This window comes from Macaca nemestrina, chromosome 10 (genome assembly GCF_043159975.1).
Source record: "Macaca nemestrina isolate mMacNem1 chromosome 10, mMacNem.hap1, whole genome shotgun sequence".
In the NCBI taxonomy this organism is placed as follows: Eukaryota; Metazoa; Chordata; class Mammalia; order Primates; family Cercopithecidae; genus Macaca; species Macaca nemestrina.
This window is the reverse complement of record NC_092134.1, coordinates 35,750,821-35,768,482: the sequence shown is the minus strand read 5'-3', so window position 1 is coordinate 35,768,482 and position 17,662 is coordinate 35,750,821. Positions and strand designations below refer to the sequence as shown.

The 17,662-nt window shown below is 40.1% G+C and overlaps 1 pseudogene; it reads right to left on the bottom strand.

The window, feature by feature from the left end:
- Nucleotides 1-1,433: 1,433 nt before the first annotated feature.
- On the bottom strand, nt 1,434-2,288 carry LOC105483783 (NADH dehydrogenase [ubiquinone] flavoprotein 2, mitochondrial pseudogene; annotated as a pseudogene).
- Nucleotides 2,289-17,662: the final 15,374 nt, after the last annotated feature.

Sequence of the window (17,662 nt, the reverse complement as noted above, 5' to 3'; positions counted from 1 at the left end):
ACAACCCAAAGGAACTTGTTTCAGTAGGATAAATATAGCAACCTTTCCTGGGAAGTACCTTTCTGGAGATCCTCAAACAAGATGGAGACCATTTTCTTTTCTAAACCAGAATCATTTGATCATTTGTTCTTGTTTTTCTTTAGTTCTCATGAAAACAGTTAATAAGAGCAGGGGGTGCAGTGGGGGGTGTTACAGATTCCTTTCTAGGATGCTGTGGCACTTGACTTTCCTTTAGCTTATTCACTGAACTGGATAAAGACTTTGAAGCTTTTAAAAGCAAAATGCATATAGATTTCCTTTTATCAGGTTAAAGAGATATGAGTTTCATCTTGCCTGAAACAGACCCTACCCTACCAACTGTGGATATGCGATTTCAGCGTGGCCACCAGCATCGCAGGAGCAAGCACTGACCTTTTAGATTATTGCCTAAGCCTTCATTAAGAAGAGCATCCAAAATGACAGCCATGCCTCTAAGGAAGCCCAGCATTCCACACTGGTAGCCCAAGCAGTGAAAATTGACTTGGCATGGGATTCTCCTCTCCCAGGCCCCCATACTGGGAGCTAGGGGCACAAGACAGCATGTTGGCAGATTCCAATCACTTAGGAGCTTTCCTTTATGACTCTGCTTTGTAAGAATGCATCTAGTTAAATCCACAGGGTCATTGACTGTGGCTTTCAAAACAGGAGGTTTTATGAAGGAATGCAGACCTGGAATCCAAGGTTCAGAGCCCAGACCTTCAAACAGATTAATCGCCATGGGGAGCGTCATAAGAGTTTTCCAACTTTGGCTTCATCCTGTGCCCTAGCAACCACGGGGCCCCTATTCAGCAAACCCAGGTTTCCACTATGGTGTCTTGGACAGAGCACTGGGCAGGGAGCCAAGAACTGGGTTGGTCTCATTTCAGCTCTCCAACTGGCTTCCTGTGTGCCCCCTTGAGCAGGTTCTTAACTGCTCTGTCTGCATTTCCAGATTATTAAGTTAAGAGGAGAACAATAATTCCCTAAGACACACACAGTTCCAGGGTAGGGGATAGAGGTAGGACAGGTGGATGAGTGTGTGTGTGTTGGGAGGGTTGGTGTCTGAAGGGCAACTAAATCATTTGTCATGGAGAAAGCATCCTGCTCTCTCTCATGGGTAAAATAAGTAACTATCTGTTGCTCTTACATTTGCCTTCTGATAAGATAAAGAAGAGAGATGGGAAGACAAAATAAACAAATAGGACTGAGATACAAATGAAGAACTGATTGTCTATCCTATGAGTTTAATGTAACATTCCCTAAGAATTTCTAGAACCCTGTATTTAAATTTAAAACCATATTTTTTTCCAAATTTGAATTTTAAATTATATTTTCCCCAACAAAGGGGACATATGAGAAATGCTAAATAAATATTTGTCATATTAGTAAGATAATTTTATTTTATTTTATTTTATTTTTAGATTGGAAGTCCATATTTTATTTCTCTAGTGACATATTTACAGTTCAATATAAATTAAAGGCCTGCTTGTACACCAAAGCCAGGTCCCTTGGGTGGTTCAGTCAAAGAGGTAAGACTTCCAGCTGGCTCACAAGAGAAGCGTCCACTCCTTGGCCCAGGTTTTGGGATTTTGCCAGCCTTGAGCTCATCAATAATTTCTTCAATATCCTTAGATGTCAAATCCTCATAGTAGTTGTCATTTATTTGAACCATTGGTGCGTTCACACAGGCCCCTAAACATTCCACTTCTATAAGAGTAAAAAGTTTGTCAGGTGTAGTCTCCCCAACCTTTATTCCAAGCTTTTTCTGAATGGCCTCCAGTATGCTGTCAGAGTTTCGAAGCATGCAGGGTGTAGTAGTGCAGACCTGAATGTGATACTTTCCAACTGGCTTTCGATTATACATTGTATAAAAAGTTGCTACTTCATATACTCTCATTGGAGGTACTTGTAAAACTTCTGCAACCTTGTTCATAGCAGAGATGGGCAACCACCCATTCTGCCTTTGGGCTAAATCCAGGACTGGAAGAACAGCTGCTGCTTTATGGCCTTCTGGATAGTTTTTTACTATTGCCTCTATCCTCTTATAGTTTTCTGGTGTGAAATCAAATGGAGTATCAGGGTTATTTTCAGGAGTATCTCTGTACACAAATAAAGCTCCTCCAGCTCCATTTTGCATAGCTGTCTTATGTAAATTCCTTACATGTCTTCCCCAGTGGGCGGTGAGGCCAGCCGCCCTGGCCCGGAGCGCCGCGGAGAAGAACATGGCGGGCCACACTGTTCACCTTTCCCCGGCCGCGCCAGGCGAGAATCCCCAGTAAGATAATTTTAAATGTTTGCTAGAAAGCCATCCTAATTAGCAGGTAGATTGCCTTCTGTACCAGATAAGGCAACCTGTGGGAGGTCCCTCAGGCTTAATCACAGTAGCTAGCATTTACTGAGTGCCTATAGTGTGCCAAACATGGTGTCTCACACTTGAATATGGGTTGTCCCATTTCTTCTTAGCACTAGCTGCATGCAATAAGGTGTTTACTGTCATCCTGATTTTGTAGATTGGGAAACTAACATAGATGTATAGGAATTAACCACGTTTCCATGAGATTGTGAAGCTGGGTTTTGAACCCAAGCAGTTAAGTTGATTCTAGAGTCCAAGCACTACCCCCTTCCACTGCTCTTGCCAGTGACTTCCCTGTCTACCCATTACTGTCATGTGAGACAAGAGGACCTGGAACCCCCCAAGGAAGTGCTGGTCCTGGGCAGGGTTGCCAGATTTAGCAAATAAAAATACAGGATGCCTACTTCAATTTGAATTTCAGATGCACAAAGATAGTTTACTATAAGTATAACCCATGCAATATTTGGGACATACTTATACTAACAAATTATGTGTTGTTTATTGACAGCACATAAATTCAAATGTAACAGGGTGTCTTATATTTTATTTTGCAATCCTCTCCCTGAGAGACATGGCTGCTATGGAAGGGTCCATTCCATAAATCTTGGCCAGTCTAGGATCCCCAAGGAAAGAGTTCCTTTTTACAACCTAACACTTAGTTTCTATCTCCCACCCAAATTGGGGTCAAAGCTACTTGCTTTTCCAAACTGGTTGAAATCTAAGTGCCTTAGGTGTTTCTAGTAGATACAGATGACTTAGCATAAGGGAAGGATGGGTTCCTGATAAAACCACCCTTGTATAAATGGGTCATCGTGTTTGTGGGAGGAGTTCAGAGACAATTTCTGCTCAGATAGCTATAAGAGCTGTAGACCTGTATCCTCTAGCTGCCTGTCACTCAGAGATATATTTTCTTTGGCTCAGTAATTATTGCTAAGGCTCTGTCCTTGTCCACTACAGTCTCCACCTATCTTATTTTTTTCACACTTGGTTTCTGGCCTGTTCTGCTCCTTTATGTTATCTGTCTGTATCCTCTCCCCAGTCGTTTGAGTTGATAACCCGTTTTAGGAATATAGCACCCCAGGAGATAGATAACCAGAATTCAATTTCAATTTTAAAACCGCATTTGATTAGATATCATGATTTAGGCAAATGCATGCAGGTTTTAATACAGTTTATGCAAATTCCCAATGATCCTTCTATTCCATTCAAACGGCAATGGCCACTAGTAAAATCCTAGTGAAGCCCACAGGTAAAGAATGCATGTGTGTAATTGAGCATTGGATTGAGTTGGGGTTCTCTGAGCTTTGAAAGGGCAAATGGTGTAAACATTAATAGAGGCTAACATGTAGAGGGAGGCCTAAAGAGCTGGACTGGAATGTGTTTAGTTTAGAGGCAAGGAGACTTAAATGTTGATTTATAAACAACCCAGAACCAGATGCAAGAATATCTGTTTTCTGTGAATATGATGTATCCTTCTTATGAGAGTCTCTTCCTCCAAAGAAATAAAAAGAAGATCTGCCAACTATTTAAATGAAGATAAATGGGTCTTGTACTTTAATTTTGCCTGCTGTTATAAGGCAGATTTTGAATTAGGAAGATTTCAACTTTAATCATGGCACCATGTTCTGAAGAGAATCATGTTGCAAATTACTGATTGAGATCGGCTCAATTGTAGAAAAACGTTGTTTAGGATTTTAAGAAGTGATGTTAATAAATTATGCTCAAAATGTCATCAACCAACTTTTTTTTTTTGCTTTTGATCTTGTTATATTAACCCCTTTTATTGAGCATCAATGGATTAAAGAAAGTATTGATTGTAGAAGTGATTTGAAAATTGTACAATGTGAAAGGGTATTGGTGGAACTATTAAGTGGTTCTTGAACTTCATTTGTCTTTGCTCAAAACAACTTCTGATTTATAAATGGTCTAGCCCATGTGTGAAGAGACTGACTTCGACAAATGAAAACTAACATTTGGACCAGGGAGAAAAATGCATCTCAGATTACTTTCCTGTTTCTAACCTTGAGAAAGATAGGTGGTGAGAGGACATTGTAGGCGTTGGATATGGGAGTGTAAATGCCAAGGCCTGTTATGTATTTAAATCTGGCTAGTAACAATTTATCTTCATGTTCCTTTTATCCTCACCCAAACCATTAGGTAATCAAGTTTAGACTCTTCGCATATGCATTTTCAATATTTATCTTCAGGCCATTTAAACCAAGGTGCATTTCCATGATTAAAAGTGCACAATAAGGAGAGTTATGAAAAATGACTATAAAAGAAGAAAATTGGAGAGATAAGCTAAATAAACGAAACCAATTAGAAAACAGGCTTCACAAAGAGATGAAAATACATGTAATTTTGTGGAAGAAATAGATAATGTTAGTTAAAGCTTTATAAAGTGCTTGTGGGGAAATTAGAATCAGCCATTTAAATGTGAAGAAGAGATGAACTGGTAATCAGTGGGGCTGATGGAGTAGTGGAATAAATTATTTGAAATTCAAGGTTTTAAATAGGGTTTCAATAGTGTTTTGAGAAAGGATGTCAGAAGACCAACATGGGCCAATTACAGAGATCAAGATGGGAGGTAGTGAATTAACTTGATGAGCCTGGTGGAGGAAAGGAAAAGAGTGAATTCTAGAAAGATGTAAGTACGTTTGAGTGGGAATGAATAACACACTGAGACTAAAATATGAATATATAGCAGTAATAGATCATAAGATTAAATAGTTAAAATGATACAAATATAATAGGAAATAGAAAAGACAAAGCAGATGGAAAATAATGTATTTTGTATTTCTCTTTTAAGATTAAGATTTCTGATTGCAAATGGAGGGGAATCAATGCCAAGATAAATAAAATTAATGTGTATTTGACAAATAAAGGAAACAAATTCCAATGAGAGATGAAATTACACCTCCCCCACAAAATACCCTCAACTAAAACATATTTAGCAATTCTTGCTTTTTCTAGGAAGCAGTCCTTGAATATTTTTATATAGCCTCTTCATGTGTTATTGTATTCAAATCCATCAAAGTGGTACAATTTCTAGCATTTTTCTCTCTTAATTTGCAGTCATTTTTGTGTCTTGGACCAACATTATTTCTCACTTCTATCACACAGGGTGGGTTTCATGTCTCTTTCACTATTTCCCAAGGGCAAGGAGCAGATTCGTTATTTCATTCTCTTTCTCTTTGGGGGAAAAGCACCTGCTCCCAGTGATTTCTCACTATTTTACTGACTGTTACACAAAAAAGTTAGGTATGGGAAAAGAGTCATATTTTAAGGATAAAAGATTAAATTTAGAATGAAAGTTAAATTCAGAAATAAGTAACCTGGATAGAAAAATATTAACTGAGGAGAGCCAATTCAAGCCAATGTCTAAGCGTAGGGAGGTCACTATGACCTTGAAGGAATTAAGATGTTTCAAGTCAGAAATGGTGAGTTAACTCCAGCATTATTTCACCTGACAAGGGATATCCACATATACTTACACAAATGGATGTTTTTCTTTTCTTTGGGCAGGCCAAATCCATTACATAATTTTTCTAAAAAGGGTTGTCCTTTTGCTCTGCTGATAACTATAGAGTGGTTTGTGCCTCGGCAAGATGAATGTCCTTAAGCCCTTGGCTCTTACCTTGAATTTGACTGGAGTTGCTCTTAAGCATTTTCAAAGGCATTCGAATGTCCCATCTCTGCACAGTAAAATGAATTTAACAACCAAAGCCATGGGGAAAATCATCTGGTAGGCCTCACTGGCAGATGGGTGGTCTACTGACATGCTTTTTTTTTTCATATGAAAGATAACCTGGTCTTTGATGAGAATCACAACTATAAGGCATAAAATTAACAGTGATTGTTAATTTAGAGGCAGAAGCAAAAGAGAGGCAATACTTCATGGAGGTGTTTTCATGCAACTTACAATAGGAGCCCATAGATTCAGGTGCTGTTTCATTAACTCTTCTGCCTTCAATTCACTAATAGGCTTGTTGGCAGAATGCAGAGATCACTATTCCTTGTCATCAAAGGACCACTTGAATTGGGTCCCTCATATGAGGTCTCAATAAGGCCGTCTCCCTGTTCTGAAGTGACTTCCCCCAACTGCATGATTAGGGGTATCCATTTGCAGTTTTCCAGTGCAAAACAAATGAAAAATTTTTCTGTGAAACAGAAGTCTGTATTATAAGGCATTAAGTATTCTTTATGTCACCAGCAAGATTAAGCAGAGCCTGGATCTTTTCTTTCCTCAAGTGCTAACGTGGCATTTCCTGGAATCAGGGCATGGCACAGGGAGCTGACGATGTCATTAGGCACTTTAAAACTCTGAAAATTACTTTCAACTGAGTTTCAACATGATTTTGGCTCTTGATTCTATCAGATGGGGGCAGAAATTATTTCAATGGAACAAGACTGAGAAGAGGTGAATTTATAAGCATGGCTTCCAAAAAAAAGAAAGCACATTTCATGGTGGCTGGTTAAGGCTTTGGATTGTGGGGTAGGGATTTGAATGGTCTGTTGCTTCATATAAATTGAAATTCTTTCTGGATTTACCTCTAGTCTAGGTTTGAAAGGGTTTGGAAGTTTTTTTCCCCTCTGCTCAGCCTTCTTTAGTTTTAAATCTCTCCCCACTGGCGTTGCAATTTTCTTTCCAATTTTTGTTATTTCATATTATAATAGAAGCTAGGATTTTTTCCCCCTGTTCAGATCCTTTTTTTTTTTTTAAATTTTTCCCCCAACTTTCCTTTCTTCATTTCTTCTTCAAGTCTTACTGGTGGCCAGGAACAGTGTTGGAAGTGAGGCTGTGAAACAGACAGATGACAGAACTGCAAGGAGAAATAGACACATGAACTATATGAGACTCTATCAGTAATTGGCAGAGAAAATAAGTGACCTCAAAGCTTATAGTCAGAGACAGGCAAGATTGTGAAACAGATTATAAGTCCTCTGTCATTAGAGATCTTCTCCCTACGTCATGCAGGGAGGACAAACGAGAGGGTCTGGGAAGGAGTTTTGAGCTAGACTGTATGTTCCATGAGGGCTCCTGACATTTCTAGCACTGAGTAGCTAGTATCACTTGGGCATTGAAAAACTTCAGTACTGGATGGATGCATAAGGGATGGGAGGAGAAAGAAAGAAGGAAGAACTGAGACAATTTAATCTTAAAAAATAAGTGATAGCACATGAGAATACTATACCTGGTCTGAGAGTTCAGCTGCTTGAGAGAGTAATGCAAGGGCACAGTTTGAAAACTTTGGGGACTTGTATATATTGTTTATATATTTACATATATTATGCTCTGTTGGGGCATGAATTATGTATTTTTATCTTTGTAACCCTCAGTTATTTCAATGTGGTCCTGTGGGTTCTCAGTGGAAAAGAATTATGGTAATGAATGAAGGTGGTGGGGGCCATGGGAGGATTTTAATTAAGGGAAAGAAATGATGAGATGTGTATTTTAGAAAGGTGGCCACAGCATCAGTATGGGATGCAGCCTGGCAGCTTTAGAGTATGGATTATAGCTGTTTGGGTCATGGCCCATACTTTAAGACAAAGACAGAGAATGAAAGAGAATTTTGAAAGGCAGCATGCATTGCTCTCTCTATTTTTATATATTTGTACACTGCCACCTGATGTATTTCTTACCAGCATCATGGACAAAAGCAGTTTAAGATACCATCTAAGAAGCATTGGATTAGTTTAGAGAAATAGAGACAGCAAGACAGGCTATATCTATAATCAAGGCAGAAAATAATGATGGCCTGGACTAGGCAGCTGCTTTATGCTGCAAGGAGCTATATTGGGCTAATTTTCTGCCTTATTGTATCTATTCCTGTACTGAATTTTACAGGACACTGAATACAGGAGGTAACTGGTAAATTTGAAGGAAACTCTGAAGTCGGGAAACTTTTATTTTGATACAAAGCTGGAACATTCATCCTCATCTTATTAAGCTTAATTTGTTTAAGAAAAAGAAATCTTAAAAAAATATTAAAAGTATTGCTGCTGAATTCCGTGGTGTCTGAGTCCTGTCCCAGTGTTGAAATGACCAGATTCATAGACATTTCAGAGAAGGAGAAATCAATGTGGTAGAAGGATCAGGACGTGTCATTGGAGGCTGTACTTGTTTCCCATGGCTGTAGTAACACATCACTACAAATTGGTGGCTTAGAAGAAGAGAAATTTATTCTCTCTGAATTCTGGAGGCTGAAAGTTTGAAATCAAGTTGCAGACAGAGCCGTGTTCCTTGAAAAGGCTCCAGCAGAACCTGTTCTTTGCCTCTTCCAGCCTTCTTTGACTTGTGGCTGCATCACTCCAATCACTGCTTCTGTATTCACGTTGCCTTCTGCGATCTACTGTATCTGTCTTCTCCTCTGTGTGTGTCTTATAAGGACACTTGCCATTGCATTTAGGGCTCACCCAGATAATCCAGGATGGTTTCCCCAACTTTCCCCATCTCAAGATCCTTAATGATGTCTGCAAAGATCCTTTCTCCAAATCAAGTCACATCCACAGGTTCTAGGAATAAGAACATGGACGTATTTTTAGGAGACCATTCAGCCCACTGCAGGGGGGAGTACTCCTGAGTCAATAGTCATATATGACACTTCATCAGAGGAAGATCTGACCTGTGCATTCGAGCTAACACAAAGGGGAGAAGGTTCCTTTCTGTGAGTGACAGACACTGGGCTTTGGTGCTGGGGCAGCCAGGTGGCATGGTGAAAGAGAAGGCCCAGATTCAGCTGGGGTTCTATATCTTTGTTATTGTGAAAAAAGCATTTATGAATTGTTAACAGAGGTATATGGTACTCTTGTGAAAAAATAACCTCAAATATGTAAGGCAAATGTTTGTTAAGAAAGGGGAACCTACATATATAATTTGGGACAATTGCCTAACCTCTCAGGTTCTCAAAAACCTTGTCTGTAGAATAGGTGAGTTAAATAAACTGAATGAATCTAAGTTCCCACCCACTTTTAAGTTTATTTTCTTCTGAATGAACTCTGCAGCAGGTGCATACCTCCCCCGGCCCACTCTGTTCCCTTCTGTATTACTAAGTGCTTGCAGTTTGCTCACATTTCGCAAAATGGCTTGCCGGCATCCATGGAAGTTTAACCCCAGAGTAGCCTGTTTCTCTTTTAGTGAATGGGTCTCTGGAGAACTTCAGGATGGAAGCTACCTCAATTAAAAGTTTTATTGGCAAAATATAATTCAATAATATACATATACATTGTCACTATAAGTTAGCAAGGAAGAATATTCAATTTGGAGCACCAACAGAAGAGCAGATATAAGTTTGTCTGTGAAGCACATAACACAGTCCCGTGGAATTTTTAGATGTTCAGTAATTGCTTGTTGAATTTCAATGCAAAGGTCTAGGAAAAGAATTTATTGCACAGTCCCTACTTTTGAAGGAAACCTCTGGAGTCTAAGTGTTGTCATCAGCTTACTCATTTTCCTTCCACTTCAGAGTTGGGAACCTGGCACTGTACTCGCCCTAGGGTTCAAACAGCCCCTTCAGTCTCAAAAACTCTAGCCTTCCCTTCCCTTCCCTGTCTGGAGCCCCTGGCATTGTATTCACTCCAGGATTGCAGGATTTAAACGGCCCTGCAGCCACTAGCAGCTTTGGCTCTAAATGGCCTCGAGCAGTTTGAACACTTTGAGTCTCTGAAGCCTGGCACCTCTGGGCTTGTGGCTTCATTCCTGAAAACCCCCTACTTTACTGCCCATTCCCTCTAGGCATCAAAACTTCAATTCGAAGCTGATCCCAATACTTAGCAATCATCCTTCTATGGGACTGCCTTCCAATCTGTCAGAGTCGCTCTCTCCCTGGCAGGCACTAGCCTTCAACATTTCCTTCTTCCAAAATAGAAGGGGAAAAAGGAGAGAAAAGTAGAGCCAACTCTTATGTGTTAATTTCCGAGATCTGGCCCAAATCTGGGGTACCCTACTCCCAGGCAGCTCAGAGACTGCCTCAATTACTGAGACAACACTGTGTTCACAGGGACTCCTAGCCTTCATTAATATTAATAGGGATTCCACCGTTCTCTACTTCGGTGTTGCGGGGTTAAACTTCAGTCTACCTTCCTGACTAGGTAAACCTGTTTATTTGTGTAGAAAGCTAACATTTTGGACATAGGAAGTTTCCAGTAAACTTTAGGTGAATGAATGACTCACTGAATGAATGGTTTGAAATGCCTTGTATCTGTAACAACACAAGATCATTTTAAATAAACAAAATAGAATAGCTTCTTCTAGAGCTGTGGTCCCCAATCTTTTTGGCACCAGGGATCAGTTTCATGGAAGACGATTTTTCCATGAACTGGGGATGGCTGGGGGGTGGTTTTGGGATGTATTATATTTATTGTACACTTTATTTATATTGTTAATACATTGTAATATATAATGAAATGATTATACAACTCACCATAATGTAGAATCAGTGGGAGCCCTGAGCTTGTTTTCCGGTAGCTAGACGGTCCCATCTGGGGGTGATGGGAGACAGTGACAGATCATCAGGTATTAGATTCTCATAAGGAGCACACAACCTCAATCCCTCACATGCACAGTTCACAACAGGGTTCACACTCCTATCAGAATCTAATGCTGCCACTGATCTGACAGAAGGAAGAGCTCACACAGCAATTCGGGCAATGGGGAGTGGCTATAAATACAGGTGAAGCTTTGCTTACTTGTCCTTTACTCACTTCCTGCTGTGCGGCCTGGTTCTTAGCAGGCCATGGACCACTACTGGTCTGTGGCCCAGGGTAGGGGACCCCTGCTCTGGAGAATGAGATGAAGACTCAAGAAAATCGATATGAGACTGGAAGCTGGGCATGGCGACTCATGCCTGTAATCCCAGCACTTTGAGAGGCCAAGGTCGGTGGATCACTTGATCCCAGGAGTTTGAGACCAGTCTGGGCAACCTAGCCAGACCTCATCTCTATAAAAAAAAAATACAAAAATTAGCTGGGGGTGGTGGTGCACACCTGTAGTCCCAGCTACTTGGGAGGCCGAGGCGGGAGGATCACTTGAGCTCAAGAGGCGGAGTTAGAGTGAGCCAGGATGGCACCACTGCATTCCAGCCTGGGCCACAGAGTGGGACTCTGTCCCAAAGACAATCTATGAGACTGGGACAGTTCATTGTTCCTCATGCAAGATCTACCTTTTTCACTAAATAGTTCTGTATTTTTATTGTACAATTCCACATTATATTTGGCTATAGATATTTCACCATAAAACAGCAGGCTTCAGTTTTGTACTGATCTTTGGTTAAGTAAACATTTTCACATGACCTAGAAATGTGAAATTGTAATAACCTCCCCCCCAAAAAAACCAGTGCCTCCCACTCCTATGTTTGCATGCTTTTGCTTTTTATTTATTTATTTATTTTTTGAAACAGAGTCTCACTTTGTCACCCAGGCTGGAGTGCAGTGGCATGATCTCGGCTCACTGCAACCTCCGCCCCCGCCGGGTTCAAGCAATTCTTCTGCCTCAGCCTCCCGAGTAGCTGAGACTACAGGTGCGCACCACCACGCCCGGCTATTTTTTGTATTTTTAGTAGAGACGGGGTTTCACCATATTGGCCAGACTGGTCTCAAACTCCTGACCTCGTGATCCTCCCACCTAGGCCTCCCAAAGTGCTGGGATTAAAGGCGTGAGCCACCACACCAGGCCTGCATGCATTTTTATGTGGCTTCCACTTCACTCCAAAAACTTCCCCTACACCCGGCTCAATTCCCCTCTTCTCAGCCCTTGTTAATTGCAGAGTCTCTGTAATAAAACATGTGATGTTATATTAAATCTGTGTGTGAATTTGCCCTCCCTCCCTAAATTGTAGACTCCTTCGGTTCTGGGACTCGTTATTTTCCCAGTGCCAAATATTGTGCCTGGCACGTTGTTGATCACTCTCAGAGAGTGGTTCTTGAACTGATTTTCTTCTCACTGTGATTTCCCCCTCCCCTTCCTATGCAGGGCATTCCTTCTTTTATTCTTCTGCATCTGCAGTGGCCCTTTGGGCTGCTGTTCAGCTGTGTGCTTGCATTTGTCCTGGAGAGTGAATGTCAGCATGGGGCTTGGGATAGAAAGCAGAGTCAAATGACTGGTCTGTTTAAGAAAGAGTTAAGCCTCCAGCATTAGCTATAAATACCCAGCTAAGAGAGAATTCCCAGAGTTCACAATCTCATGTTAATGAAGATTTCTCCTGATAAGAGCAGCAGGCAAACGTTCCCCCCAACCCGAAGAAGCAACATTCACCCTCCAAATTGCAGGCATTTTCTGGAGTGTGATATTTGTTTGTTTGTTTAGTTGACAAGTATTTACAGTGCCTACATGTGGTGGACACTTCCTTACCTGATGGGCTAGAAACCAGCCAGCTGAATTAATCTCTGCATAGCAGAAAAATATTATAAAAAGAGCTCAAAATCCTAAACAAAACAAAACAAAAAAACTACAGGGGTGGGGGATCTTAATATTTCACCATTTTGAAATAGCTTTTTGGATGGGAACAATAGGCACTGGGGGATATAAGAGGGAGGAGGAAGTGAGAGGGGCAAGAGTGGAAAAATTGGGTACTATGCTCACTACCTGAGTGACAGGTATAATCATACCCCAAACCTCAACATCACACAATATAGCTTAGTAACAAACATGCACATGTATCCCCTGAATCTAAAATAAAAGCTGAAATTTTAAGAATAAAAATAAATAAAAGACTTTTTTTGCTGTTGTTTTAAGCTAAAACCAAAATGTTTTGACTTCTTCAAAAGCCAGATATTTCCCCTCCCCCAAAGACATTCTTTTTCCCAGTTCCAAAGGATGATTTTAAAGTTTCAAAGTGGAAAGTCTGGGCATAGTGGCTCATGCCTGTAATCCCAGTGGGAGGATTGCTTGAGCCCAGGAGTTCAAGACCAGCCTGGGCAACATAGAGAGACCCTGTCTCTAAAAATAAAAAAACAAAAAAATAAAAACAATTAGCCTAGCATGGTGGTTCATACCTATAGTCTCAGCCACTTGGGAGGCTGAGGTGGAAGGATAGCTTGAGCCCAGGAGGTCGAGGCTATAGTGAGTCATGATCGTGGCTTTGCACTCAACCTGGGCAACAGAGTAAGATCCTGTCTCAAAAAAAAAAAAAAAGTCAAAGTGAAAACTAGCTTTTTATGGGTTTTATCATAATTTCCCTCATTATGTTTGTTGAACTATAGTTTAAAAGAAAAAAAGTGATTTCATCCCTCTACTCCCCATGTAAATGTTTGAGTTGCTGGATTTTGGGAAAACTGTTCAACTCTTTTAAATATCCTATTTCCTATTTCTTTAAATATCTTCGATATTTTATCTTTTATGAGTTGTTTAAGGTTTACAATTGTGTTGCAGAAATATTTACAACAAATGAAAGTGATGTTGACTATTTTGTGGAGGATTTTTTTATTTAATTGATTTCTAAAGCTTTCTAAATATGTATTTTTTAACAAGTGGCATTTGTATGTTTGTTTAAGATGCTGGAACTCTGATACAGAGATCAGGAGATCTGAGCTGAGTCCGACCTTTGCTACTTCTAGTGAGACAGAGAGCATATTACAGTCTTCGGGGCAATGTGGCAAGCAGACGTACCTAAGTTGGAAATCCCATTCTGGCCTCTCTCCTTTCCCATCCTTTACTGCCACATAGCCCACTGCAACTCCCATCAGTCATTCTCATTGCCAAATAACTTTTATTTATAGGATTTGATCCACTTTTTTTCAGAAGGTAATTGGAGTTGATGTCGCCAAAATGACTTACTGTTGCTTTGGTTTTATCTTAATGACTAGCTGTGTCACGCTGAGCCAATCTGTTAACTCATTTTTAAAATGAAATGGGCTAAACTCTAATGACCTCTCTGGCTCTAAAATTTAATAACATTATATATACTTTCCTGGGGGAAAAAAGTATTAGACAATTGAATATACTTTAGATAGTCAAAGTAGGATCAAATGGACTTTCTTTAGTGATTATTCTATACCTTCTTCATTTCTGACCCTCTTTGAATCTTTAGGAGACATTCAAGTTCGGTCTTTTGTGCATTTATTTATTTAACAAACATTGAGTCAATAAACTGGGTTATAAAGATAACTAAATACTGTGTGTACTGCTGAGATGTTTACTGAAGAGGTAGCAAGGTAATTTTTTTTTTTTTTTTTTTTTTTGAGACAGGGTCTCACTCTGTTGCACAAGCTGGAGTGCAGTGGCTCGATCTCAGCTTACTGCAGCCTTGCCTCCCAGGTTCAAGTGATTCTCCCACCTCAGTCCCACCTTCCGAGTATCTGGGACTATAGGTGCATGCCACAACACCCAGCTAATTTTTGTATTTTTAATAGAGATGATTTTGCCATGTTGGCCAGGCTGGTCTGAAACTCCTGGCCTCAACTGATCCACCCACCTCAGCCTCCCAAAGTGCTGTGATTACAGGTGTGAGCCACTGTTCCTGGCTTTAAACATTGTAATATAACAACATATAGAGAAATATGAAAAGAAATGAGTGGGAACTTCTGGGATTTTTTTTTTATCTCACGTGAGGATGGGCATTTATGAACAAGGAATGAGGTTAAGTGTTTTCCCTCTGTTCCCCCTGCCTCCTGCCTCACCACACACAGACACACAAATGCACACACACATACACACACATACACACACACTCATTGCAATTTAACATATACAAAGTCCCACTATGCGCAAAGCACATTGACTTTGCAAAGTATATGAGAAAGTCATAGTCTATTGGATCAAGTAATATCATATATACCCCATAAAAAGAGGTAAGATCAATTTATAAATGTCTGCACTGACAGTAAAATGATATACGTACCATAAATAAGGTCTAAAAACATTGTTAAGGGGTCTCCTAACAAGAGAGCACTGCCGATTTAGAACATAAGGAAGGTTCATAGAGAGACTGGCACTTCAGACAGACTTCCAAAGTAACTGAGAAGTTTCAACCAAGAATTAGGTCTCTTGTAACTACTGACTTTCAAAGTGAAATTTTTAACTTGGAATAAAGTTAAAGTTACTTTTTATTTACCCTTTTGAAATGATGCGTTTCTTTTTCTACTTAAACGTGTTTCAGATATTTGATGTGAATGAGCCATTCTGGCCAATGGAAATCCTCTTAATGGACTCCCCAGTTTGCCTGGGCCCTTCCACTCACACTGGACAGTCCCTATGTTTACCAAGAGTCACTTGTATTTGTTCCCCAAATGGGTGTAAATTAATTGAATATTGTGTAAAACTGGTGAAATATAAGAGAAAGAGAGAAGACAGGAGTTTTTATTTATATAACAATTAAATCGTAGCCCTGGTACAGTGACTGACACCTGTAGTCCCAGTACTTTGGGATGCCAAGGCAGGTGGGTCACTTGAGGTCAGGAGTTCCAGACCAGCCTGATCAATATGGTGAAACCCCGTCTCTACTAAAAATGCCAAATTAGGCATGATGGTGGTCGCCTGTAATCCCAGCTACTCAAGAGGCTGAGGCAGGAGAATTGCTTGAATCCTGAATCCAGGAGGCAGAGGGTGCAGTGAGCTGAGATTATGCCACTGCACTCCAGCTTGGGTGACAGAGTGAGACTCTGTTTCAAAAAAAAAAAAAAATTAAATTATTTTAGAAAGGCTAAAGATGGGTCATTGTAGTTGTCCATTCTCACATTTTTATAAAGAACTGCCTGAGACTGGGTAATTTATAAAGGAAAGAGGTTTATTTGACACAATTCCACATGGCTGGGGAAGCCTCAGGAAACTTACAATCATGATGGAAGGAGAAGAGGCATGTCTTACATGGCAGGAGGCTAGAGAGAGTGAGTGTGTGGGGAAGGAACTGTCAGACACTTACAAAACCATCAGATCTTGTGAGAACTCACTCACTATCTCAAAAACAGCATGGGGAACCACCCCCATGATCCAATTACCTCCACCTGGTCTCTCCCTTGACACGTGGGGGTTACAGGGATTATGAATGATTATAATTGAAGGTGAGATTTGGGTGGGGACACAAAGCCTAATCATATCAGTCATTTTAAAATTCTGTTAAATTGGAAGTAGATGAAAAAAGAAGATAACAATATTGGGAAGGCTGGGTGTGGTGGCTCACATCTGTAGTCTTGACACTTTGGGAGGCTGAAGTGGGAGGATTTCTTGAGCCCAGGAGTTTGAGACCAGCCTGGGAAATTTAGCAACACTTCTTGTCTACAAAAAATAAAAAAATTAGCTGGGTGTGATGGCATGTACCTGTGATCTCAGCTACTCACAAGGCTAAGGTGGGAGGAGCTCTTGAGTTTAGGAGTTCAAGGCTGCAATGAGCTGTGATTGTGCCACTGTATTCCAGCCTAGGACATACAGCAAGACCCTGTCTCAAAAAAATATTTTTGGGGGGAAAAAGTAAAGAAAAAAAACCAAAAAACAGAAAAACCTCAATTCAGCAGAACCACACTTCATGAAAAAGCTTTCACTTTACATAAAAAAGTTTGGTTAAAATAAAACATTGAGGTTAGATATGTATCATTTTTACAATCCTTTGTATCAATTGACCTTTTCAAATGAAATTTCCAAATTGTTTTGTATAAGAGGGCCTCTATCCTAATTTTATCTTAACTCTAAGTCCTTTTACATTAGTGCAGACTTTATCAGAGCCTATAGTGCAGGCGTTCTGCAATAGTTCATTGGTTTGATTGATTGCTCTGGGATGTACATTTATCATTAAGATTAAATTCCAGTTCTCACAAGGCCAAAACGGCCATGAGACCAGCACTATGAATTCTGATAAAAGAGAAAGAGGAAAAGAGAAACTCTTTAAATCACCTGTCCTGAATATTTTCTTCTCATTCTACATTTTCTCTAGGGGCAATCCCTTCTCTCTTCCACTTCTACTTTTCTCTCGTATGCTAACTTGCAAATCTGTATTTTCTGCTCCCAATTCTCCATGTATTTCTTACTGACAGTTGTATATATTTTACCTGATTTCACACAACCATTGGCTACTAATTATGACACTTCTCAACGATATTATAATAGTTGGCTAATACCATAATTGCTAGTGTACATTAATGTTCCTCGCCAGCTCCCCAAACAGCCTTTCCAAATATCAGCTTAGCCAATAAGTATGCATTACCCAGTGGAAAATGTACATTGTGGGAAGTGAGCCAAAACAAAGCATTTAACAAAGATTAAGCTTTCATGTCCTACTGGAAGTTTTCTTAATGAAGATGATAAGGCACAGGTTATAAACCTGATCAGATTCTCTGTCATTCTCCAGTCATCTGAGATTTAAA